At 44.7% G+C, this 27,007-nt stretch overlaps 2 long non-coding RNA genes across 8 annotated transcripts; one reads left to right on the forward strand and one right to left on the reverse strand.

Moving 5' to 3' along the window:
• Positions 1-1,111: 1,111 nt before the first annotated feature.
• LOC307024659 lies at positions 1,112-6,718 on the reverse strand. Of its 7 annotated transcripts, none has more exons than XR_013803950.1 (4): positions 4,213-6,718; positions 3,542-3,643; positions 2,517-3,460; positions 1,112-2,292 (listed from the first exon to the last, which is right to left on the reverse strand). It is a non-coding gene; the product is annotated as an uncharacterized lncRNA (long non-coding RNA). The 7 variants fall into 7 exon arrangements; XR_013803951.1 differs by having other exon boundaries at positions 2,517-3,072; positions 3,177-3,643; XR_013803952.1 differs by having other exon boundaries at positions 2,517-2,689; positions 2,932-3,643.
• On the forward strand, positions 5,171-16,142 carry LOC307024681. Its single transcript, XR_013803959.1, has 3 exons — positions 5,171-5,269; positions 14,818-14,858; positions 15,874-16,142. It is a non-coding gene; the product is annotated as an uncharacterized lncRNA (long non-coding RNA).
• The last annotated feature ends 10,865 nt before the right edge of the window (positions 16,143-27,007 follow it).

Genomic DNA, 27,007 nt, shown 5'->3' on the forward strand with positions numbered 1-27,007 from the left:
CAATTCTGAAGAACTCTACCCCAGACCCATGTATTTAGCTAGTTCAGAGAGAATAATCAACATGCATCATAACAAGATAGAATCATAACACCTCTATCAGCTAGGGCTGTGCAATTAATCATATTTTAATCGCGATTACGATTATGGCTTGCAACGATTATGAAAAAAAGCATAATTGACAAAACACGATTATTTTGCTGGGTGCGCTTTCGCCTCGACCAAAAAGCAGATGCCCGCTCGACTTCATCCACCACATCATCACAGTCATCGATTCAGGACGCATTGTACAGAGCAACGGCCTACACGACGAGCTCGCAGAGACACAGAGATATTACAGGAGCCATTACATTTCACATCGCTAAAGATATGTGCCCAGTTAGCACTGTTAGCAACCAGGGCTTTAAGCAACTTGTCAACACGTTGGACAAGCGTTACGCGATGCCGTCTCGGTATTATTCCAGCAGGTCTGCGCTGCCTGCGCTATATGACAAATGTCGTGGGGAAGTTGAGAGAGATGTGGCTTCAGCTGACTACTTTGCCACCACAACGGACCTATGGTCTAGCCCAGGGTTGCCCAACCAGTCGATCGTGGGGAGATTTCCAGTCGATCGCAAGATGTGTCTAAAAATAGAACAACAATATTCTGTGTTACCGTTAATGTCCTGTAACATAATCTTCCTGTGCCAGAATAATGCACTTGAACGAATCAAAGCTTTGTGATTGGCCGGCGTCACCCCATGTGTCCAGAGCCCTAGAGAGATAAGAGTTACGAAACTCTTTGATGTCGCCGCCAGCCGGTCACGTGGTTTATGTATGCCGGGATAGTTCCAAACGCACTTCCGTGGCAATGCTTCTCTATGGCAAAAACAGCACGAACATGGTCAAAATAGTCATAGATTAAACCAACGCTGTTATTTTTTAAAGATTGCTTTCATATTTACATGATGTGGTTACACTTTGTATGGATTGGCACTATTTCCAAGTTTCGTTATTTAACGATATTTTGAGGGGAAAGTGTGGTAGCACAAGCAGGCTATGTTGATGTCACTGCCAGGGCAGTCACGTCCGTAGTATAGTTGCGCTGCGCTGTCATGTTCTTCTATGGGACAGACAGACAGCAGCGATTGCGTTATTGAATGGTAAATATACAGTATATATTAAAAAAACACATACACCCAAGTACTTTTTCAGCTGTAATTGCATTATTGCATACTTTTTATTGATAGTTTTGCATTTGTAGAGGCAGGGTGACAACGGAAAGCTTGGTAGCCTATTACTTAGATACGTTTTACATTTTTGGAGGGAAACGCTTGTGCTCATGTTAGCATGGGTAGCAGGATCATGTTAAGACTATGAATATCATTTTACCACAACAGTGGATGAACAAATTGATATATGTGTTTGAACAAGAACAACAGGAAGAACAAAGTAAAAAGGGACGAACAAATGGGTAAACAAGTATTAAGAACAGTGTATGGAAAAAGTGATGTGTGTTCGAACAAAACAAAGTAAAATGAATGAGAAGGAGAACAAAGAGGGTTAGGGTTAAACAGAAAAATATTAATTCAGGCAAAAAACACAATTTGATTAATCTAAATTGTAAAACAATCTTCAACACAGACCAAATTAGTGCCATTGGACAACAAAACATATGGTGGGGCAAAGAAACGATAAATTAAATTGAGACAGAGTGGGAGACTGAAAATGATTACTATGATAAATATTAAAACTATTTACAAAACTATTTACAGAAGCTCCTGTTGAACCATAGTTCAACAGAGCAACAAAAACAGGTTTGTCAACCATAAAAATAAAAATGACGAGGCCACTTTGCCAGGGGGAGGTGATCCAGCGACGAGACAATAAAAAGAAAAAAGAGAAACTGAAAAAAGCCATTCATATCACTTTTACAAATATTTACAAACAACTATTTACAAAAAAGCAATACTATTTACAAAAAAGCAATACAGAACTCTAGGGCATCCAGGAGCCAAACCATTTTGAAAAAAAAAAAAAGGTTCCTTTGTGCAAGGGTCATCCTCTTCATCTGTTTCCTGGGCCCTAAAAAGCAGAGCAAGACTAGGAACAGTGGTGAATAAGGGGAGAGAATACAGTTGGGAGCGGACTGAACAGAGGACCAAGCAATATTCATGTTAAAATGTTTGCACAACAAATATTATGGCACTTTCGTTTATATTGCATTTTAATAGATCAGTTGTCATACCATGGTTGGATGTGCAGCATTTGGATGCTCTAATCGATCCGAGAAGGGGTTCCAGATGTATGGCTTCCCTAAGGACGTAGAGCGAAGGAAGAGATGGATGGCAATGGTCAACAGACAAAACCTGTGTCTGTCAGACAACAACAGCAGAAAACTGTAATGTAAGTAATGTTCACAGAGGTGACATGACTTGTTAACATTTTAAAGGGCATCATATTTCCAAGTGTAGATAATTATGACTCTTCAATGACATTTGAAGTGTGCAGTGGAAACTGATCAAACCTACAGTACCTACCTACAGGTATATTTTGAAGACGACCAATATATTGGCAACAAATCAGGAGGAAATTTCAGGTTGAGGCCAGATGCTGTTCCAACAGTATTCATACATCGGCCTAAGCCGAAAAGGAGGAAATCCACGTCAAGGAGTATGCCTCCAGCTGTTAATGTCAGGAATGATGACCACACCTATTATGGCAAATCAAACATTGGTATGATATATGAAGCTAACAATGTTTCCCATGTTATATAATTCAATGATAGACCACACTCCTAATGCAACCTTCAGATTATGCAGCTTCAAAACTACCAGGGTTCAGGGATTCTCTGAAGATTCATATACCACATGTAGATAATCTACAGATTTCTTCATACTTTAACATTGCCAATAGACGAACTTAGATGAATGTCACTATAGGAGTGTAGTGTACCCTTAACCCTTAGCCATCAGCTTCCTCCGGGACTCCATCCATCTGTTTCAGGGCCTGAAGATCGGTCCCAAGGGCAGCTGGAAACCAGTCCAGACAGGACTGGTGATGGCCACAACAACAATCCTGGAGGTCCAGCATGACCTGTTGAGACAAGGGCACAAATTTGTTCTCACAAGCCGCTTCCCTCAAGACTGCCTGGAAATTTTTTTTTTCGTCCATTCGTCTGAGGAACTCTGTCCCAACACCTGTAGAGTTCCAATATGCACTGCGCGCTGTCACCGTGGGCCAGTTCCTATCGCCAGTGCATACTGGCAGTTACGTGGAGGATGGATCAGACCACTTGGCAGACTTCCTGGACACGCAGAACAGCAGCTGCAGTCCTCCTGACGTTCTGAGAGTGGAGCAGCTGGTAGACCTGACAACACCACCTGACATCACTAAAACCGAGTCCTGTGTGCTATACCACCTTGCAGGATACATCGTGAAAAGGGTCATCAGCTTCTCACTTTGTGACAAATGCCAGTGTGCCCTAGTGAAAAATGTCAGTGATGGGGAAAATGAGAGAGCTGGTCTGCTGGTATTTAAATAATTTAAAAGGGGTGCACTTTACCCTCCGTCTGATGAGGTTTTCACCCTTGTTCAGAACGTGGAGCAGCTGTTCCGTGTGAGGACGAGCGATTCCCTCATGGAGTCCTCAAATGCAGTGTCACAGCTGGAACAAGAAAATAAGAAATATATCTGAGTGCAAGCGTACAGTTTGAGCAGAAGCAGAGCAAATCTAAGTGCAAGCAGGCACTATTTGAGTGTGAGGACAGGGTTTGAGGGACAGAAATACATATTCTGGATGTGAAATCAATAAAGTATGCTCTCAAATTTAAAGACCACGCTCTTGAATAAAGATAGGGAATAACCCCCATATGTATTCCTATGTGCATCACACTGCAGCAGTCACGTCCGTGCGGCTGATACTTTCTCTTGCTTTCCTTCTCATACTGCCTGTCACTTTCCCTCTAATCTTCCTGTGGTTATTGTTTCTCTGTTTTTCTCCCGGCCGTTTTAAAAACATTTCAGGCTAGTAAAAGTTGAAACACCGCTCTATGCCGCTGCAGAATGTAGTCAACTCGCGGGAGCGAGTAGAGGACGCGTGAGAGCGCGCAGCTGGCGGTCCGCTCCGGGGCTCAGTCTGCATTTCATCCAACTTTGCATCTACGAAACAATTTCACAACAGACCCTGACAAACTCACAAAAACACAAAACATATGAGTAAAATGAGTGACTTACTTTTCCGCTGTCAAAACACTGCTTCTTGAAAGACTCTTCTTTGCAGACGAAAAAATCCTTCGATTTGTCCCGATGCAGAGGATGTTTTGTTTGGAGATGCGGTCCAATTTATTCATTTTCAAGCTTTCGTTAATGAGCACCTCTCCACATAAAACACACTGAGGCCGCTCCTCTCCATTTCTAACAGCTTTTGTGAAGCCAACGTTTAAAAACTCCTCTTTGTATCGTTTTTTTGCCATCATGTACGATCGGGATTAATCAACAGACAATAAACAGTCTTTATAAGGGATACATGTGTGTGTAGTCTTTCATATTAAATATGATCGCTGGTAGATAGCCACAGTAGTCGTCACAGTTTACCCTGGGCGGGTCCCAGTTCCCTGGGCGGGTCACAGTTTAACACAGATGAGGGACTTTTCCACGCTGCTTTCAAACTGTGAGTAAACACTGTGTTCTTCACTGGGAGGCTGTCTGAAGGTGTGGACAGGTCTCAGATGGACTTAGTATCACATTAGGAACGATATTCAGTGATAAATCGGGCAACAATAGCTGGTTTTAATGATTTATTGGAGCTCGTAATGTTTTGAACAGACATCCCCTGTCAACTCGTTTTTCTTTTTGTAGTCCTCGCTGTTCACGTCCGGATATCGCCATCGTAACCACAACCTCACACACTGGTACTGAATGTGCATCAAAGTCTTCCTACCGAGCCAAATATACCAAAAGATGTATGTAAACTGTACCCCAGTTGATCGGGAAACCAGTTAACGGGAAACCAGTTAATCCGGAACACCGGCTCTTCTTCTGATGTACATCCCAACTGTGTTGACCCGGTAGCTGCATCAGGGACCGTGAGTGCCTGTGTGAGCCCTGGAGGAACTGCGGTAAATTCACAGATATGGAGTCAAGTTGTGAAACAGGGCCGAGGTCGGAGGAATAAGGCAGAGGGCCAGTCTGCCTTATCTAAACAGCTTGTTGGGAAACCTGAACGGAGGATGCCAAGCCTATTGTTGGCACTGCTGCACAAGGGAATATAAAAGTGGTCTGTAAGAAGTTGGTGAGTGTGTTTTGCTACCAAATTCTCGCCAGACCTTAATTCTGAGACACTGTCCGAATATCTAAGTGAAAAACTTGGCCGTGACGTCGGCCGTGAAATCGGCATTCGAGTCCGACTCGAGTACCGATTTTAAAGTGTGCCGATCCAGGGCTCGAGTACTCCATCTCTGGATTCTACAGATGGCCACTCCGCCCCTGCCAATGGATAATGTAATGTTTAGATGGATTTTAGGAACTTCCCCTCGATTCTATTGGCTCTAACTAGGGATGCTCCGATCGATAGGCCGCCGATCGATATCGGCCGATACTCACTCTCTACCGATCGATCGGTGCTCTCTAAAAATACCGATCGCAAGAGCCGATCGCATGACGTAAAAGCATGACGTAAAATACATGACACTTTTTCTGTGCGCAGCAAAATAAGCCCGCCGAAATGGCTTCACCAATCTGGCAGTATTTTAAGGTGTCCGAAAATGACAATAAAATAGCGGTATGCAACGTGTGTGATGCAGAAATCCTGCAGCTCCCCCCACTGTGACGGACCAGTGAGCGGAGCAAAACACATGAAGTGTGAACAGTGTCGTTTAAAGTAAAAATGCTCCGTCAACTACATAAAAGTAAGAAAACCTGTCGTCGGTGAAACGCCCCTCCTGACTGCAGAACGTCTCTCATTATGTTATAATGTTTTTTAACGGACGTTGTCTGATTATATAATCATATGCGCGGGCAGCTAGTGTCTGTTGATCTCCAGATTAACAGCATTATGAGAATAACCTGCCGAAAATGCCGATGTTCCATGGCGGAGGCTCCGGTAGAAATGGCCGGGATTTGCGTTTTTACCCCCTTAATGTCTCACCAATATTTGAACAGCATTTCCGTGCACATGTCTTGTGTTTAAAGTTTATAGTCCGTTTGAGTTTTGCCCGTGTGAACGCAAACCGAACCTTCTGAAAAATGAAACAATGCAACAAACTGTGGTCTGGTGCGCACCAGAGGAGCGGACTATTAGGTGTGAATGCAAGACTAAAGTGAACTATCTAAACACTCAGAGAGTCCTTTAGCTCACCTGAGTCTCTCAGCCTGTCAGGAGATCACCTGAGTCTCTCAGTCTGTCAGGAGAGCTCTCCTCCAGCTTGTTGTGGAACAAACAGCTCCTTATGTCCGTTAGTGCAGCTAGCTAACCAGATGCTAACAACACGGTCCCTGCTGGCACCGGTCCCTCTCTCTCCCTCTCGATCACACTAAATGTGCTATTGCACACAAACACACACACACACACACACACACACACACACACACACACACACACACACACACACACACACACACACACACACACACACACACACACACACACACACACACACACACACACACACACACACACACACACACACACACACACACACACACACACACACACACACACACACACACACACACACACACACAGAGCTTGAATGACACAAGCACACTGTACTGTCTATCTCCCGACAGTATGGGTGGAATCAAGATGGACGTAAACAACTCCTAGGTTTGATAATTTAATCAAATCCAAATAGGTTGTTAACCTTAGAAGAAAAAAGGACAACAACAATACAACAATTAGGATCACACATATCCCATACAACTTAAATCAAATTCAATATAATAATCACACTTACTAGTGGCCTCTCCTGATTCCTCAATCTCAATGACGTTCATTTATGTATCCCCTCTACACATCAATAAACCCTGCGAAGCTCCACCCAGATTTACAGTATCACACACATAAACTGAACCCCATTAATTGAACCCTCATACACCCAGCACAAACATGAGTTTACAGCACACCTCCCACTTGGCACCCTGGTCGGATGACCCAAGGAGGCCACCAACCTAAATAACCTTGCTCTGGTGGTGGTGTCTGAGGAGGTTCTTCTCCTTAGTTCTCTACTTCGGAATCTTCCACGACCCCGAAGCCAGGTCCCCCCGCAGAGGCACAGGTTTGCCTTTTCTTTTGTCCAGGACTCTTGCCTCCCACTTTGCTTGACCCGTCGCTCGGCCTCTTCTAGTCAGCCATTTCTCTGCAGCTCGCCGGACCCATGCGACCACTCCACATAGCCTAGCCAGACTGCTGAACCTCTCTGGTTTTACCAGGTTCACAACAGCAATGCTTCTAAACTTTCCTTCCGGTCTTCTCTCTGTCAAGACTGAAGCTTCTTCCCTTTCGGAGGTTTCTGGAGATCCACCAACCTTAACTAGGGACTCCTCAGCCTCTGCGTCCTTTCCACTGGTTTCGTCAGGGATAGGGGTTTTGGTTGACTGGGCTCTGGTGAGTATTGCCGAGAATGCTTTTCTTTGAAGCTTGCCCACACTCTCTCTGGCACCAGTTGCCACCTCAGCGGCCGACTTCATGGGCCATTCTTCTAGCGGCCTCACCAGGAACTCTGGTCCCCTCTGCCACTCTGAGCCCTCTCCCAGGTCTTCAGGAGTTGCTCCTTTTGTTACGATGTCGGCGATGTTAAGTGGCCCTGGGATCCACCACCAGTCTGCTACTGCTCCAGCTTGGACCTGCTCTGCAGTCCTCTGCCTCCCACTTTGGCCTGACCTGACCCATGGTTTGAGGGAGAAGCCTCCGGCGCTCAGGATCTCTTCTACCCCCTCTGTGATTTCCTCCAGTCTCTTTTGGTCATTGTGGGATGTTAAGATATCGTCCACATAACTGTCCTCCTCCAGGACCCTGCGTTCTTCCACCATATGCGCGAACCTGGGCAGCCGAGCAGTCTCCCTCATTGCCAACTGTGCGATGCACCCAGCGGGTCGGTCGCCAATATTTACCCTGGTGATGGCGTACTCACCGATGTCCTCTTCTGGGGTGTCTCTCCAGAGGAACCTGTGCAGGTGGACTTCGCGCTCTTTTAGCCAGACTGAGTTGTACATCTTTCGGATGTCTCCTAGGACTGCATGCTCTCCCGCCCTGAATCGGAGTAAGACCGATCTGATGGGGTTCAGCACATCCGGCCCCTTAAGCAGAAGGTCGTTCATGCTGACCCTCCTGAACTGTTGACTGCTGTTCCAGACCAGTCTCACTGGTGTCGTCACTGAGTGGGGGTTCGGCGCGACCATGTGGCTCACGTACCACACTGGTCCTCTCCAGCCGTCTATCATCTCCGTGGTGAGTTTTACTGCCGCGCCTCTCTCCACCATCTCGTGAATCTGACCTTTGTAGGCGGACTGCCACTCAGTTTCCTTCCTGAGCTGCTTCTCTGTTTTCAGGAAGGTGGCCTCCACTCCCTTCTGTTATTTGGAAGTGAGGCTGGGTCCTCGGTCCATGGGTAAGATGCGTCCCAGTGCGGAGTCAGGCAGTGTTCATCTTTGGCCATGTAGGACAGCCCCTCTTTAATCACTTCCAGCTCCCTTTCTTCTGCCAGGGTCATTTCCTTTCCTCCTGGCTGGCATGTCCCGCAGCGACACCCACCACACCTGGGTTCACAGGCCGCACCGATGCTGTCCCACTTCCACCGCTCGAGAACTTCTCTCCTTGTTGCAGTTGTATTCCTGGTCTCCGCCTTTACTTCCTGAGTCAGGCTCTTGGTCTCCTCTTCCCTCAGAATCTCAGGACTCTCAACTACTTCTCTGTACCCCACTGCAGCTGTCCTCATCGAGCGAGCGAAGTGCGTCTCAGACTGGTGCATTGCCACTTTTACATCCTCGAACAGACTGGGATGTGCTCCGCCCACGGTTTTACCCAGTGGGCCCTCCCATAAGACGAGGTCTCCAACTATCCTCAGTCTTTGTGGAGCGAGTCTCCCCTCTCTGTGACTGATGAGAAGCTCGACATGGTCTGGTCTCTTCAGTTCCTCCGTTGCAACCTCCGGAAAGAACCTCTTTAGCTGTTCAGGTCTGACGCTCCGATGCACTTTAGCGATCTCCTCCAGGCCATAACAAACCAGCTTGTGAGCCCTCACAGTACCTTTGGGGGTCTTGACTCTTACTCGCAGGAGGTACCTCTTCGTCTTGACTGTCACGGTCATTCCTCCAACTCCATGCACAATCAGAGTGACTTCTTCTCTGCTAAGACCGAGCCTGTCAGCCGCTGCATGAGTGATGTAGTTGGTGTCTGATGCGAGGTCAATCAGAGCTCCGATCTTTTGCCCCGCGTTGGCAGTGACTTCCAACAGCATCATGATGACAGGGTGCTCGGTCAGTCTATTTTCTTCCAGAAGTCCACCTTCATCCTTCCTAGCGCTCCTTGTCACTGAAGTCTTGTTGCTGTTACTGAAAGCTTTCATGATCTCCGCCGCCGCCTCTGGGGAACATTTGGACAAGGCTAGCTTTTGTTCTTCTGTTAGCTCCCTTACCCTCTCACTGCCTTTTCCAAGTTTCCCCTTTGGTAGCTGTTCCCATTTTGGACAGAGGAGGTAGTGGTGGTCCGAGGAGGTCTCCTCTTGGCAGTCTTCCCTGTTGCAGAGGAACCTGTCTGTGCACTCTTCTACCACGTCGTGACATCCAAGACAAACGCGGCATGCTCCTACCTTCTTCACAGCAGTCTTTCTCTCAGCCAAGCCAAACCCCTTGAACTTCTTGCAGAAGAATAATTTGTTATTGTGTTTCTCCTCTCCACACACGACGCACTCCCCTTCTGGAGTGTCCCTTCTGGTGGCTTTTGTGTAGGCATACTTCCTCTCGAACCTGTTTTGTGGCTTTTCCATTTTTTCAGATGTCTCTGTTATTTTCAGTTGTTCCAAGCTCTCTAGAATTTCTTCTTGCTCCTTCAGGAACTTCAGAAGCGCATTGAAATGGTTGACTGGGGTGACACCGTTTTCGGGCTTAGCCTTGAAGATGACCCACTCTCGCTTCACCTGGTCGGGCAGCTTGCTTTCTATAGACCTAATCATCAGCGGGTGGTTGATGGCTCCAGGGTTCCCGAGGTCTGTGAGGTCTGCCAAAGCCTTTTCCACAGCTTGGATGAGGTCTATCACCTTCCTCGGCTGGTCTCCTTTCACAGCTGGTATCTTCTCCAGTTCTGCGACGATCTGCAGTGCAATCGTGGACCTGTTCCCGTAACGGTTCTCCAGTACTCTGAACATGTCTTCGACTGTACTGTAGCTGGCCAATGTGACATCCTTTTTTACCTTCTCTTCCATGCTGTCTAGAAGCTGGAACTTCTTGACTTCAGGCGACCCGGACGGTTCTCCCTGCTTCTGCAAAGATTCCCAGTCCTTTTTCCAGCGGTGAAACTCCCTGATACTGCCACTGAACTTGGGAAGGCTTACCGGCTTGAGTCGTATCTTTGATATCGCTCCCATCGGGTTGTCTCTGGGTTCCGTGCCTGCCACGCCAGTAGTGTGCGCCTCTTCCACTGCTTTGTGCTGCGCTTTCATGAGTTCAAACCGTGCTTCTTCTGCTGCAATCTGAGCCTCGGCCAATTTAGAGCGTTGGGCCTGGTCTTGTATTAGCTGAGCCAGGGCGAACTGGGCGCGCTCATCCTCTGCTGCGGTGCGTGCCAACTCTGCTGCACCGCGTGCTTTGTTAAACTCAGCTTCCTTTTGACGCTTGAGTGCATTTTTCCTTGTCTCCAGCTGGCGCACTATCTCTTCCACATCTGTTTTAGCAGTCTCAGGAGCCCATCCCCTCCAGGTGCTGTGCACTTCTTTTAATTCCTTAATGAGTATTTCTAAATTATTTAGCTGCTTTTCGTAACTCTCATAGCTTACTAGGTCAATTTGTGTCGCTTCTGCCTCCTCATAGACCTTTTCAGCTTCCCCGACAGCAAACATCACTTTCCTTTCTCCATGCCTAGACCAAAGGTTTGCTTTAATCACTTCACTGATCTCTTCAAGCCTTTGGCTGGTTTCTCCATCCGTCTTTTCCACGTCTGCCCTCAGCTCTTCTGATACTTGGTCCTCGTCGCTATCAGCGTTCAGAATTAATTTCATCAGGTATTCACTGTTGGCCTCTGTGACTTTGGTGGCGGCCTTGTGGACTTCACCATATTCTTTCATCAACTCCTCCTCTGACATAGTGTTCACCATCTTTGTTACTGAGTTCACCTTACGACCTAGAGCCACCTTCGCCCTCGTCCGCAGGTCTTTCAGATGCTTCACTGTTTCCTCCCCCTTAATCATCTCTCTGAATTTAAGGCTGAGTTTAGCTCAATCTGTCTTATCCTGGCTAGCTAGCTGGATACCTAGCTGGTTGGCTTCGTTTTCTAGCCAATAGCTTGGTGTCTTTGACTTGGATAGCTAGCTTGGTTTTGTATGCTAGCACCCTTCAGTGTGCTAGCTAGCTAGTTATTGTCTTCTTACTGGTTAGCTTTGTTTCCTGGCAACCTTCAGTCTGCTGTCTAGCTACTGCTTCGTCTTTGCTATGCTACCGCTAGCTTCTTTGGCTAGATAGCGCCGAAAATAGCCTTGTCACTCACGTGTTCCGACCACGTTAGCTCCGCTAGCTTTGCTAGACTCGGGCCTTCCCTTTCCGCCGACCGTTGCGACCACGGGGTTTCCTTGTCGTCCGGTCGTCAGCTCTACTTGCGGACCGGCGTCCCTCGGTGCTTCGCGAGCTCCGCTAGCTTCGTTAGCTCCGCTAGCTTCGCTAGCTCCGCTAGCTTCGTTAGCTCCGCTCCGCTAGCTTCGACGGTCCTTGCTAGCTTTGCTAGCCTCGGGCATTCACTTCCCGCCGACCGTTGCTGTAGTCTATCTTCCTAGCTGTCTCTCGCCATCGGTTGAAACCTTTATTCCTCCCGATGCTGTTAGTTAACAACTGTACTGTCTATCTCCCGACAGTATGGGTGGAATCAAGATGGACGTAAACAACTCCTAGGTTTGATAATTTAATCAAATCCAAATAGGTTGTTAACCTTAGAAGAAAAAAGGACAACAACAATACAACAATTAGGATCACACATATCCCATACAACTTAAATCAAATTCAATATAATAATCACACTTACTAGTGGCCTCTCCTGATTCCTCAATCTCAATGACGTTCATTTATGTATCCCCTCTACACATCAATAAACCCTGCGAAGCTCCACCCAGATTTACAGTATCACACACATAAACTGAACCCCATTAATTGAACCCTCATACACCCAGCACAAACATGAGTTTACAGCACACACACCTTTATTTCCATGCAACTCTCTGATTGGTCTGGTGTCATGCCTCTGTTACATTCACTGAACACGGGAAATTACATTCCTGCCGTCCTCTCTTGGTGTCATATTTTTATATAACATTACAAGACTGATTCTTATTGTTACATTATATGCTTATTGTGCTAACGAGAATGCTATGACTATAAAATAAATAGACACAACCACTAATCCCAGGTTGTGATGGGTTGGATACCAACGAAGGGAAAAGTCACATGAGAAAGTGTTTAGCTTGCAAAATTGAAAGTAGCAAGGTCAGGTGCAGAGACTGAGAGAATACAAAGAGGTAGTCAGAACAGCACATCAAACCGGCCTTGAATTGTATGGGAGCCGCGTTCCCACGCAGAGCTAGGAAGCAACATTATGGTTTTCCACTATACCTGAAGAAACGTTAGCGAAAACAAATTACAGAGTAGGGAGGGACTTCCACCGGCCAACCGAATGCTGATTGGAAGGTTGTGTTGCCAAGAGACTCTGTCTGAGTCTGCGCACTAACCAAAGAGAACCAAGTCTAAACCATGGTATCTCTTCAGCTATTCTTGAACAATCATAAATGTACGGGCAACGCCCTGTGTAATAGGGAGGCTGTGGCTCAGTGGATAGTGTGCTGGACTTCAAATCAGGGGCTAGCAAGTTCGAGTCCAACTGCAGTCAACATGTCGTTGTGTCCCTAGGCAAGATACTTCACCCCAAATTGCTCCTGTGGGGATTGTCCACAGAACTGAATGTATGAAAGTAGGGATGCAGAATATTGTTTTTTTGAAACCGATACCGATAACTTCCTGCTTCTCAAGACCGATACCGATACCGATAACCGATAATAATATAATATATATATATATACATTAAATGTACCTGTCGTTTTTTCCTCGTTTTAGCCCTGGGGTCGTCTCTGGCAAACTTCTTGCCTTTTTCAAAAGCCTCGTCGATAGGTAAAAGCCCCGGTGCCTTTGCAGCTGGCTTTGGATTCGCCGCTAGTTTAGCAGCGCAGGCGTCTTCGTACGCTTTTAACACACCATCGTAGCGATGGCGATGTTTCAGGTGACTAATCAGGTTGGAAGTATTATAGCTTGTTGCTTTTTTCCCTCCTCGTGGAACTTCTGCATTGCATTTGTTAATACAAATAGCAAGCAAACTATCTAACTCTGAAACTTTGAAATAGTCCCATACTACCGACGAAATAACTTAAAAACAATATTTAACCTAAATCGTTGTTCACTTCAAAGCATGTCACATGACCACGTGACGTACAAAGCAAGGTGATGTCAAGATTTGCTGCAGCCACCATTACATCGCTACCCACTGGCCGTTTCTCAATCGTGAGGAAACTGGCTTCCAAGCCAATATTTCAAGGATACTACGTCATCGAGTGCCACCGAAGGACTGTTCCAATCTTCCAGAATACTTGGAATTCCACCTAGGCCGCGTCCTTGGTTTGGGGGTAATTTCAAGGCTGCACATGGGTAGACTTCGCATCCTTCAAATCCCCACAATGCTTTGCGCACGGACCAATTTCTCCAAATCTGTGGCGGAAAATGTAAGTCGGAGCCTCTCATATGATGCACACCTGCACACTTGCTAGCCTGTTCCACTCTTCGTTTTCCGATTGCCAGGAAGGATTCTGGCCTAGCTTCTGAAGGAAGTGACTGGGAAGACATGTGCTACCAAGCAAGTATCCTCACGATTGAGAAACGGCCACTGTCTGTGAGAGTGTCTGACCCAAAAACACTTTTAATTAAGTTAAGGATTTGAAATGGTTGCTATTTTTTTGTTTTAAACTATGTTTAAATGTTTATCCATTTAGTGTCGTGTCAAGATAAACAACTAATTTACCATCTGTCTTTGTATTTGGCTATGTGTTAGCTAGCAACGGTTAACCACGTGTAACCATTTTTTAAGGATGGCTTAATAACCAGATAATTTTCCTACATTTATCATGCAAGTGGCGATTTTTTGTTGTGTCGGTTTGACTAGTGAAAAGTTTAAATAGTTGCAAATGTTATATTGGTTTCACACATAAGGTATTTTATATGGGGCTATGCAAGTTTAGCTACGTGCTAGCTAGTTTTTAAGCTGTTAAACCAGGTCATTTGTCACATGCTCCGCTCATAAAACCCCCCCGCAGCATATTAAATACACTAACAGCCAGACCCCAGCCAGCGTTAGAGATGTTTATACTTTTGGCGAGCCGTTATTAAAGCTCCGGGACCGCTATAGTTATGTGGCTGAAGGTGTATCTCTGCTCTGAAGCAACCCGCACTCGGACCACGCCGCTCCGGAGAGGGGACTGTAAACAGTGGGGAGGGGGAAACAACCCGATTCTCCTTGTAACACACGGGTGTGTGATTTATGCTGGGTTAAGATTTTTTAAATACACCTTGTTTATTTATTTATTTCCTTTGTGTTTACAGGTTTGCTGTTTCCACTGAAGGTCACAATGTATGCTGATTTGGTAAGTTCCAAAATGAACTGCAAGTAGTTTTCATTTACGTTTAAAAATAATTGAAAAACCCAAAATGGAGACTTACGGCCCGTCCACACGGCAGCGTGCATTGAAGCCAGGGTTCGAGTTATGTGGGAGCCAACGGACGCAGTGAAATCATACATCTGTGTGGGTCGCTAATACATTACCAACAACCATTATTTTGATCAAATATAATGCATGTAATCAATGTAATCAGTATTATGTATGCTAACGAGGTGAATAAGCTAAACTGAAAACATTTTTTCCAATCGAACTACGCATCTCTTGAATGACAATATGCCTGCACTGCACTTCAAACGATGCGCAATCTATGCCTGTGAGCGTGCTGCAAGATGATGTGTGTGCAGCTGAACCTTTTCATATTTAAGTTTGTGTGTGTGTTGTTGTTGTTGTTGTTTAAAGACCCCATAGAGCTCAGTTTATAACTTGAACGCTTCCCATTCACGTCACGCTTTGCCGAACTGCATTGTGCTTCCGCCGCTTCTCTTTGCCTCCGTTGCTCGCTTCAAAAGTTGAGAAAAGTTCAACTTTTCAAGCTTTGACGGAAGCGTCAGCCAATCAAATTATATGCCAGTACAAGCTCTAGCCAATCAAACCGCATGCTTGTGTGTCCGGGGCGGGAGATTGATATGATTGAATTTAGCTTCAACGCATGCTGCCGTGTGGACGCTGCGTTACTCTAATCTCAAGTGATAACATACCTAGTTAGGTACCCAAATGTTAAGTAAGGTAATTTAAAATATTAAAGTTAATTGAGAAAAAGTATGTATTGTACAAGTAAATTCAAAATACAAGACTGCACTTCATTAATATTGTTGCATGTAAAGTCAATCCTCACATCTGTATGTTTATTGAGAGCTACTGGTGGCAATAATTTGCTCTGTCATTCCAGGCATGTCACTATTATGAGACATACACTGACATTCAGTCGTCAGTGTATCATTGCACTATTACTCATTGTTTATGTTCTTGTTTTTTCTAGTTTCTTTTGGGTTGCCTGACGTGACCGTGAAAAGGCCAGCCAAGTTACAAATTCTTCTGAATCCCGATGACACCAGGAAGCTAGTTCTGCCTAATGGAATTCCAGAGACAATGGCACAGCTTATTGATGAAGTCAGGAAAGTGTGTGAAATAGAGTGCCACAGTGATGCGTCCTAAAACCCGGAAGTAAACTCCTTCCGGTTCCCTCGACAAAAAAGCAATGCAATTTCTCCATAGAATTTTGGAAAATAGATGGAAATAAGGTCTGTGGTTGACACACATTTAAGAGACGGATCACGTTTCGTTCAGTCGGATCATAAATCTAATTGATAGATTTATGATCAATAGATTTATGATTCAAAAATTATAAAAGTAGGGTAGACATGTGGATATTATCCGGCTGAACAAAACGTGATCCGTCTCTTAAACGTGTGTCAACCACAGACCTTATTTCCAGCTATTTTCAAAAATCCTATGGTAAAATGCTGACTTACTTCCAGGTTTTAGGATCTATAGGTGGACGTTTTAGAATGCAATATCAAGACAGAGACATTGGGGATGCACTAGTCAACCTGACATCCACTGCTGACCTTGAAGATTTGACAACTATCAAGTTTATCCCAATACCTGATGGTTTCCAAGAATACAGCTTTACCGTCTGTGAAGAAGCAGCGTCTGCTCAATCAGACGATACTGACATCTTGTCCACACCCTCCAGCTCAGTCTCTACAAGAACTCATATCTGGTTGAAATGATTGAACTGACACAAGAGGCCAACCTACAAGGCTACAGGAGAGTTTTGTAAAAAAAAAGTCAGTGATCTTGATTTACTTTTATTTATTTTTTACATAAGTGCAAATTGGTTGCATAATTTACTCAATTAATTGTATTAATTTATTGATGTATTTATATTTTATAAAACAGAATAGGTGATGCATATTTTAAAGACATCCCAATAAATGTTAAGGTCTTTTGAAGAGAATATTCCTGTCTTTATGCGAACTGAGCTAAACAAAGTGTTATAAGTCAAATGTAATTTGTTTACAGTAAACAAAAGACAGTATTGTATTGATGTACATTAAAGTTTTTGCTTTGTAATAAAAGAAAAATATTTTAAGCTATAATAAAAAATATTGCCTGCAACAAAATGAAGTACTTTTTTTAATTTGTTTTCACAAACTTAAAAACTCTTAGATCTAATATAAATATGAGGTTATTCCAAAAGGAAAAATTAAGTTATAACAAAGTAATAAATGTTGTGCGGTCTTCAGAATGAATCATCTTATTACTTTGTGTGAATGTAAATATATATCTTAGACAGGACCAATATTTTTTACTTGACTCAAATTAATTTCTTTAGGTAAAAAAATTAAGTTGGAATAAACAAAAAAGATTAGCTTTAACAAATTAGCGAATTTTTTTAAAGTTAGTCCAAAGTATCAATTTTTTCAGTGTAGATTTACAGATTATAGCTTTGCTACCTGTGATTTCCGTGATGTGACGAGTCCTTGGCCAAGTGAAAATATATCTTTTGCTCTCTTTACAATAAATAGTTCAACTTAGAAGTTGTCTTTCTTTTCTGGAATTCTGAACCCAACAAGAGAGAGAGAGGGGGAGAGAGGAAAAGAGAGCGCTTCCGCTCATTTCTCTCTTGTTATTATCCAAAGTTAATGTAAACTTGAATAATGTACTTCATTTGAATGTAATAATTATGTGTGTTGTTGTTTGTGGAAGCCCCAGTGAATGAACCCCAGAGTTTTAAACATAACTTTAAATGGAAGATCCCCATAGGCCCCGCCCACTCGATCGGATCGGCAATCGGTATCAGCCAGTATCGACACTGATACTGGCCCAAAATTGGCGATTGGAGCATCCCTAGCTCTAACGGTTAAAAAGAGACATCAAAATCGACCGATGGGTTCCAGAGATATGAAAAATCCACCCAAATGACCCCAAAAGTGTCTAAATCTCTCTAAAAAGGTCAAATTTAACTTGTGTTGCATCAATCTTGATACAGTGTACTTATTATATGTTACGGCCCCTACACACGGCGGCGTACGTTGCCGCTTCAACGCTTCTGCCCATTCACTTTGATTGGGGTGACGTCACGATTCGCCAAACTGCATTGTGGGAGTAAAGCGTAGCTTCTCTCGCGGTGCTCGCTGCAAAAGTAGAGCAATGTTCTACTTTTGACGCCTCGACGGAGGCATCAGCCAATCGAATCATATGCCAGTGCAAGCTCTAGCCAATCAAACCGCGTGCTTGTGTGTCTGGGGCGGGAGATTCATGTGATTGGTTGTTGGTCGAGTTTCAGCCCCCCCCGCCGGCAAGCGACAACGCACGCCGCCGTGTGTAGGGGCCATTATAGTTTGGATTCCTAAAGCTTTTAGTCTACTATCCCATCATTCAAGGGTGGTTTTCACTATAAGTCATTTTAAAACATACCAACAGGGAAGTGTAAAAAAGTCAACACCTTACCTGTCACGCACTGATCTTTCTAGCCAATGCATTCAGTGTGAAACATCCCCAAAACCAGCAAACTAAAAGCCAAACATGACTTGCTGTAGGTTGCTGAGACTGCCACCGATTTTGAAGAGGCCCTATCATGCTTTTAGAGTTTTCCCTTTCCCGTAGTGTGTTATATAGGCTTTTGTGCATGTCAATGGTCAGCAAAGGCTAAAGTCCAAAAGTAGTGTTTCTCTCCCACACAGTGACATCACTACGTAACACTCGCACTTCTGTTGGTAAACACTCCAACATATTGTATTTAATAGGCTGAGGGGCGGGACATCTTTTTGGATTCACCAATCACAGCAGAGCCGGCCAGCTAGCTAACCAATCAGAGCAGACTGGGCTCTGTTTTCAGACAGAGGGTGAAAAGAGGTGCTGCAGCACAGGCAGTATGAGAAAAATAAAGAGCTTTCTGAACATTAAAGCATGGAGACATGTCCCAGTAGAGGAATTACATACTAATATGAACCTGAAAATTAGTATAGATTATCTCCTTTTTAAAGATACTTTCCTAGCAGCTGAAAAAAAAAGCTACATGCCAAAGTAGCTCATTTCAATACTGAGACCCTCCAGAAAAACGCGGGCAAAAATCCTTGATTATGCGGGCTAAAATCCTTGATTATGCGGGCTAAATTCCTTGATTATGCGCGCTAAAATCCTTGATTTTGCGATTAAACATGCAGGGTTTTTATGTGATTTTATGCGGTGAAATTGCGGGAAGTTGCGAAATATGCGGAAAGTTGCGAAAAATAATAGATTTTCTTTTTAAATATTGGGCTGTCTTATTTATTCTCTCTCACACACAACCTGCCACTAACGTTAACACTAGAACCGCCAACGGGTAAATTTTACCCGCAGCTGTTTTTTGATTGTATATAACTTTTGTTCAATAACATATTAAAGTCTCCCAGTCCGTGACTTTTCCTGAAAGTGTGTTATGTAGCACCCTCTGTTGTTAACAATTGTCAATATAAAGTCAGATTTAAAAATCGCCAAAAAAAATGCCATTTATACCTATATCCGCCAGCGGGTAATATTTACCTCATAGAAATGCAGCGTAAACATGACGTGTTGCTATAGCAACGCCTTTTGTCTACTGCGGTTCCTTATAGATAGAGAGATAGATTGAGAGAGAGAGATAGATAGATAGATAGATATATTGATAGATGGATAGAGAGAGAGAGAGATAGACAGATAGATAGTTATAGATAGTGTAACATCTTGGAGAATACAAGATCTTGGATGACTGAGCTCACGTTGAGGACATAATGTAGACCCTCCAGAAAAACGCGATTCTGCGATCGCAGGATTTACCGCATAATCAGCAAAATGGCGCAGATTTCTAAAAGGCCGCATATTTATCAAAAGGCCGCATAATCCCCGCATTTTTCCACACAAAATTGAGGGAAAAAAAAGTTAACTCGTCTTGACATGACGTCATCAGCTCGCACATCACAGAATGTAAACAACACTGTATAGAGTCAACGTGTGGAGCACGATAGAGAAAACACCAAGATGAAAATATCTAATCCATCTCATTTACCGACGAACATTTCTACTAAAGACCGGGCAAAAAGTGGGGGGAAACTATTCTGCACCCCGTGCAACTGTGTGTTGGAGCATAAGAGAAAATCGACGGTGACGACCCAAGTTGATTCATTCAAACATTCGAAAATGCTTTCTGCTGCTGCGGACAAGAAAGCCAAACAACTCATGTTCACGAGGCATCAATCTCCAAAACCCTTTCGAGGGCTACAAGAAACGAGGTGAGTAGCCTACAAGATTGAAGCTGCAGATAACGAACGAGTAAATGAAAACAGAATGAGGCGGAGAAGTTTGTGTGTGTGTGTGCGTGAGATTAAAATAGCCCAATTGCTTTTACAATAAATAAACATTGAATGTGTTTAATTGAATAGTAAAGGGGTTTAACGTTAGTGGCAGGTTGTGTGTGAGAGAGAATAAATAAGACAGCCCAATATTTTAAAAAAAAATCGATAATTTTTCCCGCATATTTAGCATATTTCGCAACTTTCCGCATATTTTGCAACTTCCCGCAGTTTCACCGCATAAAATCACATAAAACCCCGCATGTTTAATCGCATAATCAAGGAATTTAGCCCGCATAATCAAGGAATTTAGCCCGCATAATCAAGGATTTTTGCCCGCTTTTTTCTGGAGGGTCTAATAATTTATGTGTGCAGGTTACGGGCCAGTTGAATAAATATGGACACTCGGACTGAGAGAAGTAGTCCGCGTCATCTATTTTTGAAGACAATTATATGTTCATAGAACAGAACATTACAGATATATCGATAGAGAGAGATAGAGAGATTTGTACCTAAACAAAACACAAGTCTAACACCAAGCGTTTAAATCAGCACTCTAAGCGATATTTTAAACTTCATGCTATCTGCACAACCTATACCATATGAAAAGCTGAGAGTCCACAGAATGTATTGGTATAAGTTTCATCCCTGTGCGATCAAAACTCACTGTTCTGTATGATAAATAAAAGAACATTGTACCTTTAAAATCTATAGCGAGTACATTTTACCCGTTGGCGGTTTTAGGTATACAGCGACCTCTGGCGGTCCTAGTGTTAAACCCCTTTCCTATTCAATTAAACACATTCAATGTTTATTTATTGTAAAAGCAATTGGGCTATTTTAATCACACACACACACACACACACACACACACACACACACACACACACACACACACACACACACACACACACACACACACACACACACACACACACACACACACACACACACACACACACACACACACACACACACACACACTTCTCCGCCTCATTCTGTTTTCATTTACTCGTTCGTTATCTGACCAGCTTCAATCTTGTAGGCTACTCACTTCGTTTCTTGTAGCCCTCGAAAGGGTTTTGGAGGTTGATGCCTCGGTGAACGTGAGTGGTTTGGCTTTCTTGTCCGCCGCAGCAGAAAGCATTTTCGAATGTTTGAATGAATCAAAGTGGGTCGTCACCGTCGATTTTCTCTTATGCTCCAACACACAGTTGCACGGGGTGCAGAATAGTTTCCCCCCACTTTCGGGCAAGACATCGGGGTACTGCTTTGCCCGGTCTTTAGCAGAAATGTTCGTCGGTAAAGTAGATGGATCAGATTTTTTCATCTTGGTGTTTTCTCTCTTGTGTGAGTTCCACACGTTCACTCTACGGTGTTGTTTACCTTCTGTGATGCGCGAGCTGATGACGTCACGTCATCATCATCACTACTTCAGGTCAAGACGAGTTAACTTTTTATTTTTTCAACTTTGTGTGGAAAAATGCGGGGATTATGCGGCCTTTTGATAAATATGCGGCCTTTTAAAAATTTGCGCCATTTTGCTGGTTATGCGGTAAATTCTGCGATCGCAGGTTCGCGTTATTCTGGAGGGTCTAAATACTATAGTATTGCAATACAAATAGATAGAATATTGCATCACACACTATTACCTAAACAGAAAGAAGAGGTTTACCTACCTTACACAGCAGACAAGAAGATATTAAGATACTTCAGAAAGACATGTTATGTTAAAAACATGTGGAATAATACTAAAGAATAAATGTTACAATGTAACATATCAACTTATTAGTGAAAAGCACACTCTAAAAATGAATTCAGGCGACCTTTCACCTCCACTTAATTAAATGCATGGTTGCAAGATACAAATGTGAGTTAATTGATTTAGATAAACATTTTAAGTTGCACACATTCATTTATAAGTTGTGTTGACGTAATAATGTTGGTAATTAACTCAACTTAATATTGTGTGTAATTTGAACTCTGATTTCTGCGTTAATTGACTCAAAACAAAATTCAAGTTGTAGTAAGTAATGCTATTACACACCTTGAGTTAAGGATTTCGAGTCCACTCCCACTTAACGTGCCTGGACAAGTTCCGACAGTTAGGACAAATATAAATATACAAAGGACATTTTAAGTCGAGTGTCATCTTTTGTCATTCAAATACAGTAGCCTTGTTGTTGCACTGGCAAATTGCTGTTTGACCAAAATTAGCAGCCTTTGAACTGTGAATAGTTCTGTGAGAGGATACAAAGTAGTAGAGGCTACTGTGAGAGTAAAAATACTTTGTTTACTATTGTGATATCGCTTTTTATTAAAAATGAATCTCATGAAGCAGATCAAGGACATGCTTCTTGAGGTAGGATCGCTATTTAGAGTTGTCATTGAAATGCAAGTTGTTGGCAGTCACTCATTCAGTATTTATTAATTTCTCTTTTTTTCCTTTTTCAAAAATAGCACAATGCAATTGAAGTATGCAGAGAACTATAGCCACCCGCTGCCTTGTCGTGTACCTTGGAGAAAAGGAGGAGGACCTTTTCAAGGAGTTTAGCGAAGTAATTAAAAATCTTGAAATCAAATACAATCCATGGGCACACTGCTCTCTATCAGTTACATTTTGAAGCATATTGCACTTTTGGCCACACCCCAATCAATAATATCTTAGCAACGTTCAGCATGGATAGGTGTTGACAGCAATGGCATGGGAAAAGGATTGTGTGCAATGTGAAAAGTGGCTTCTGCTCTTCACTTAACCAGTTCAAATATTGTATGGAAACTGCTAAAAAGATGAGAAGGTACACTAAAACTTGCACGGTTGTGATTGACAAAATCTGTCCACATGCATTTAAACACTAGGCAAAGTACTCAAATCCACCTCTGTGTGTCTTCAGGACCACATTGCCATGGTGACACACACATGCAGACTCAATAGCTGAAAACTAAAGGTTACTTACGTAACCCCAGTTCTCAGAGTAACATGAAGTGAGATGTCTCACTATGGGATGTGCCTCATCGCGGAGCAAACAGAAGCATCAATCTCATTACGCCAATCCTGATTGGCTGGTGATCTTGACGTCAGCGTCAGGGAATCTACCCCCTATAAGTAGCTTGCGCTACGCCGCATGCATCATTCAAAATAAGCACCTCTTCTCGCTTCACCATAGCAAGGAGGGCCGTCTGGTGAGACATCTCACTTCATGTTACTCTGAGAACTGGGGTTACGTAAGTAACCTATAGTTCTCATTCGTAACACTCCGTTCGATGTCTCACTATGGGATATTGTAGCTCCCGTATTGCCAGACGAGCTTATCTCAAAAATCACCAAACCCAACCAGAATTTAACAGTTAGAGCTCTAACTCAGCAGGGGGCCCAGCACTGCATGGGCCACACTGGGAGCAGAGACGTCTAATCTGTAAAAGCGGACAAAAGTGAGCGGCGAGGACCAGCTCGCCGCTGCACAAATGTCTTGGATGGAAACACCCCTTAACAAAGCCCAGGATGTAGCCAGACCATGAGTCGAATGAGCACGCAAACCCGAAGGTGCCTGCAGACCCTGACTCGTGTAAGCCAAAGCAATTGCCTCCACAATCCAGTGAGAGAGCCGTTTCTTAGTAACAGGCTTGCCCTTCTGAGGGTTAGCCCAGGACACAAAGAGTTGGTCATTATTACGAAATTCTTTTGATCTGCCCATATAAGTGCGTAAAGCACGGACTGGACATAGCAAATTCGGCTGCTGTTCCCCGGAGGGACACAGCGGCGGAGGAAATGCCTCAATGTCAATGGGGGTACATGAACCAACCACCTTAGGTATAAAGGCAGGGTTGGGCTTCCGCAACACTCTCGTTAACCCTCGGGCGAACTGAGTGCATGAAGGATGTACAGATAGCGCATGAATGTCACTGACTCGCTTGGCGGATGCCAGGGCCAGTAACAGCACTGTCTTGAGTGACAGGTGCTTCATGTCAGCTTCTTCCAGGGGTTCAAATGGGGCTCGAGTGAGCCCATCTAAAACCACTGTCAAGTCCCATAAGGGTACCAGTGACCTGGAAACAGGAAGGAGCCTGCGAGCTCCCTTCATAAAACGGCAGACCAGAGGATGTTGGCCGGCCGTCTTACCCTCAAAACCCACATGGCATGCAGCAATAGCAGCCAGGTAGACTTTGATCGTGGAGAAAGCTCTGTGTTTATCAATTAGGTCCTGTAGAAATGATAAAATCACTCCCACAGGGCATTGAAAAGAGGTGTGCCCTTTTTGAAGGCACCATTCCTCAAACACCCTCCACTTACAGTCATAAAGACACCTAGTGGAGGAAGCTCTCGCACTCTGAATAGTGTTTATCACCTTCTGCGGGAGACCCACTGCATTCAGATTATACCACTCACGGGCCAGGCCCATAGGGCCATGCGCTCCGGGTGTGGGTGAAAGATCGTCCCCCCCGCCTGAGACAGTATGTCTCTGCGTACGGGGAGCTGCCACGGCTGACCGCACAGCAGCTGATATATCTCCGCCAGCCAGTACATTGCAGGCCAGTGCGGAGCTATCAGGATCATTGTGTGTCACCGTTCCCTCACTCTGGCCAGAGTTGGGGGTATCAGCGCCAGGGGTGGAAACGCGTACAGGAGGACCGGAGTCCAAATGTGCGCGAGCGCGTCCACGCCTAATGGTGCGTTTTGATCGCGCATTGAAAAGAAAAGCTGACAGTGAGCATTTTCTTTTGATGCGAACAGATCTACCGCGGCTCGGCCGTAACGCACCCACAGCTGGCTCACAACCATTGGATGTAGAGTCCAGTCTGCATACAGTGGTACACCTCTGGACAGCAGATCTGCCCCGAGGTTCATCACACCAGGTACGTGCGTCGCTCTCAGAGAGAGGAGACGGCCGCAGCTCCACAAGATCAGTTTGCGTGCCAGCATGTGTAACTGGAGAGAGCGCAAACCCCCTTGTCGGTTTATATACGATATTGTGGTCGTATTGTCCGTCCTCACGAGGACATGGTGTCCTCTGAGAAAAGGCAGAAAGCGTTTTAGGGTGAGGAACACCGCTAAAGGCTCCAGGTAATTTATGTGCGACCGCTGGAGGTCTCTGCTCCAGAGACCCCTCACCGGACGACCTTCGTAAATACCTCCCCATCCTGTCAGACATGCGTCTGTGGTGACCACCTTCCATGAAAGGACAGCACCCATAGGCAAGCCCCGTACCAGAAAAGTTGGGTGCAGCCAGTGGCGCAGTGCCATTACGCATTTCATGGTAACCATCACTCTCCGCGCTCCATAATGCGTGGGGTTTAGTTTTAGAGCGGCTACCCAGCGCTGAAATTCCCTCATGTGTAACCGTCCCAGTCGTACCACCAGGATGGCTGACGCCATGAGCCCCAGTAACCGCAGGCATGATCTGAAAAGAACATGTTTGCGCAGCTGGAAATGAGCGAGGCAAGCTCTGAAAGCTTTCACTCTTTCCGCTGACAGGCGGGCTGTAAAAGGCACCGAGTTCAGGTGTAAACCCAGGAAGACTACAGTCTGTGCCGGGCACAACATGTTCTTTTCTGTGTTTATTATGAAACCCAGGTTGAGCAGGTGCTTTACGAGGACATTTGTCTGCGTAATAGCCTCCTGTTCCGACTGTGCGAGAAGCAGCCAGTCGTCTAGGTAGGTTGCCAGGCGAATACCCTGTTGTCTTAACGGGGCTATCGCGGCTTCCGTACATCGTATAAACACTCTTGGACTGAGAGACAGACCGAAGGGAAGTACTCTGTATTCGTAACAGATCCCCTGAAATGCGAACCTCAGATATTTCCTGTGTGGGTAATATACTGGGATGTGGAAATACGCATCTTTCAGGTCGACTGATGTAAACCAGTCGTTTTGTCGCACGAGACGCAGCAGAGATGTGTGAGTGAGCATTCTGAATTTGTATCTTTTTAGATATTTGTTCAGAGCCCTCAAATCTAGTATCGGCCTAATTCCGTTCCCTCCCCGTTTGGGAACGAGGAAATACTTGGAATAAAAGCCGCTCTGACTCTGCTCGGCGGGTATTATAGATATAGCCTTCTTTTCTAGAAGTGAGAGAATCTCTCTCTCCAGAATATGGGCTGACTCTCCTCGGGCTTGTGAATAAAGAACGCCCGAGAAGCGAGGGGGGGTGACAGCGAGTCTGTAGCCCCGTGTTACTGTCTTGAAAACCCAAGCAGACGCTGTGAGCATCTCCCACTGTTTGCTCCTTAGAGCCAGCGGAGATGTCACGTCTCTTACCCTCTGAGTCTCTATTTGTTGTGTTATGGGGCCCTCTAGTGTCTGAACACGATGGTACCCCATTTCGACAATCCCCACCGAGACTGCGCATGCACGTGACGGTGGTGCCTTCACAACCCCAGCCGGCACTGCGCATGCGCGTTTCGTTAGCGGCTCTATAACCCCAGTCGTCACTGCGCATGCGCATGGCGGTGTTGCCTTCACAGACCCGTCTATTATCCGCCTTTGGAGAGAGGCCGTAGCTGCTCTCAAAAGAGGGACAGGTGACAGACTGTTTATTGTTTTTATTGTCTTTCTTTTCATTTTTTTGGACTGCGCCCTCGGCTTGAAGCCTGGATGCGAAAGTGAAAAATGTTTTATTTGAAAACAACAACAATTGTGACATGTGTTTTTGTGACTTAGGCAGATAGCAGAACTCGCTGTCTCTGGTATTAAGTCTGTTTCCCTTCTGGCGTGAACTTGAGGATGGCGTTGCGGCATCACTCGAGGCGGCGGGAAGATGGAGGCCTGGTGGCACCCCGAAAACACATCTGGAGCTGGGG

Source organism: Notothenia rossii (genome assembly GCF_949606895.1).
Source record: "Notothenia rossii genome assembly, chromosome: 1".
Classification (NCBI taxonomy): Eukaryota; Metazoa; Chordata; class Actinopteri; order Perciformes; family Nototheniidae; genus Notothenia; species Notothenia rossii.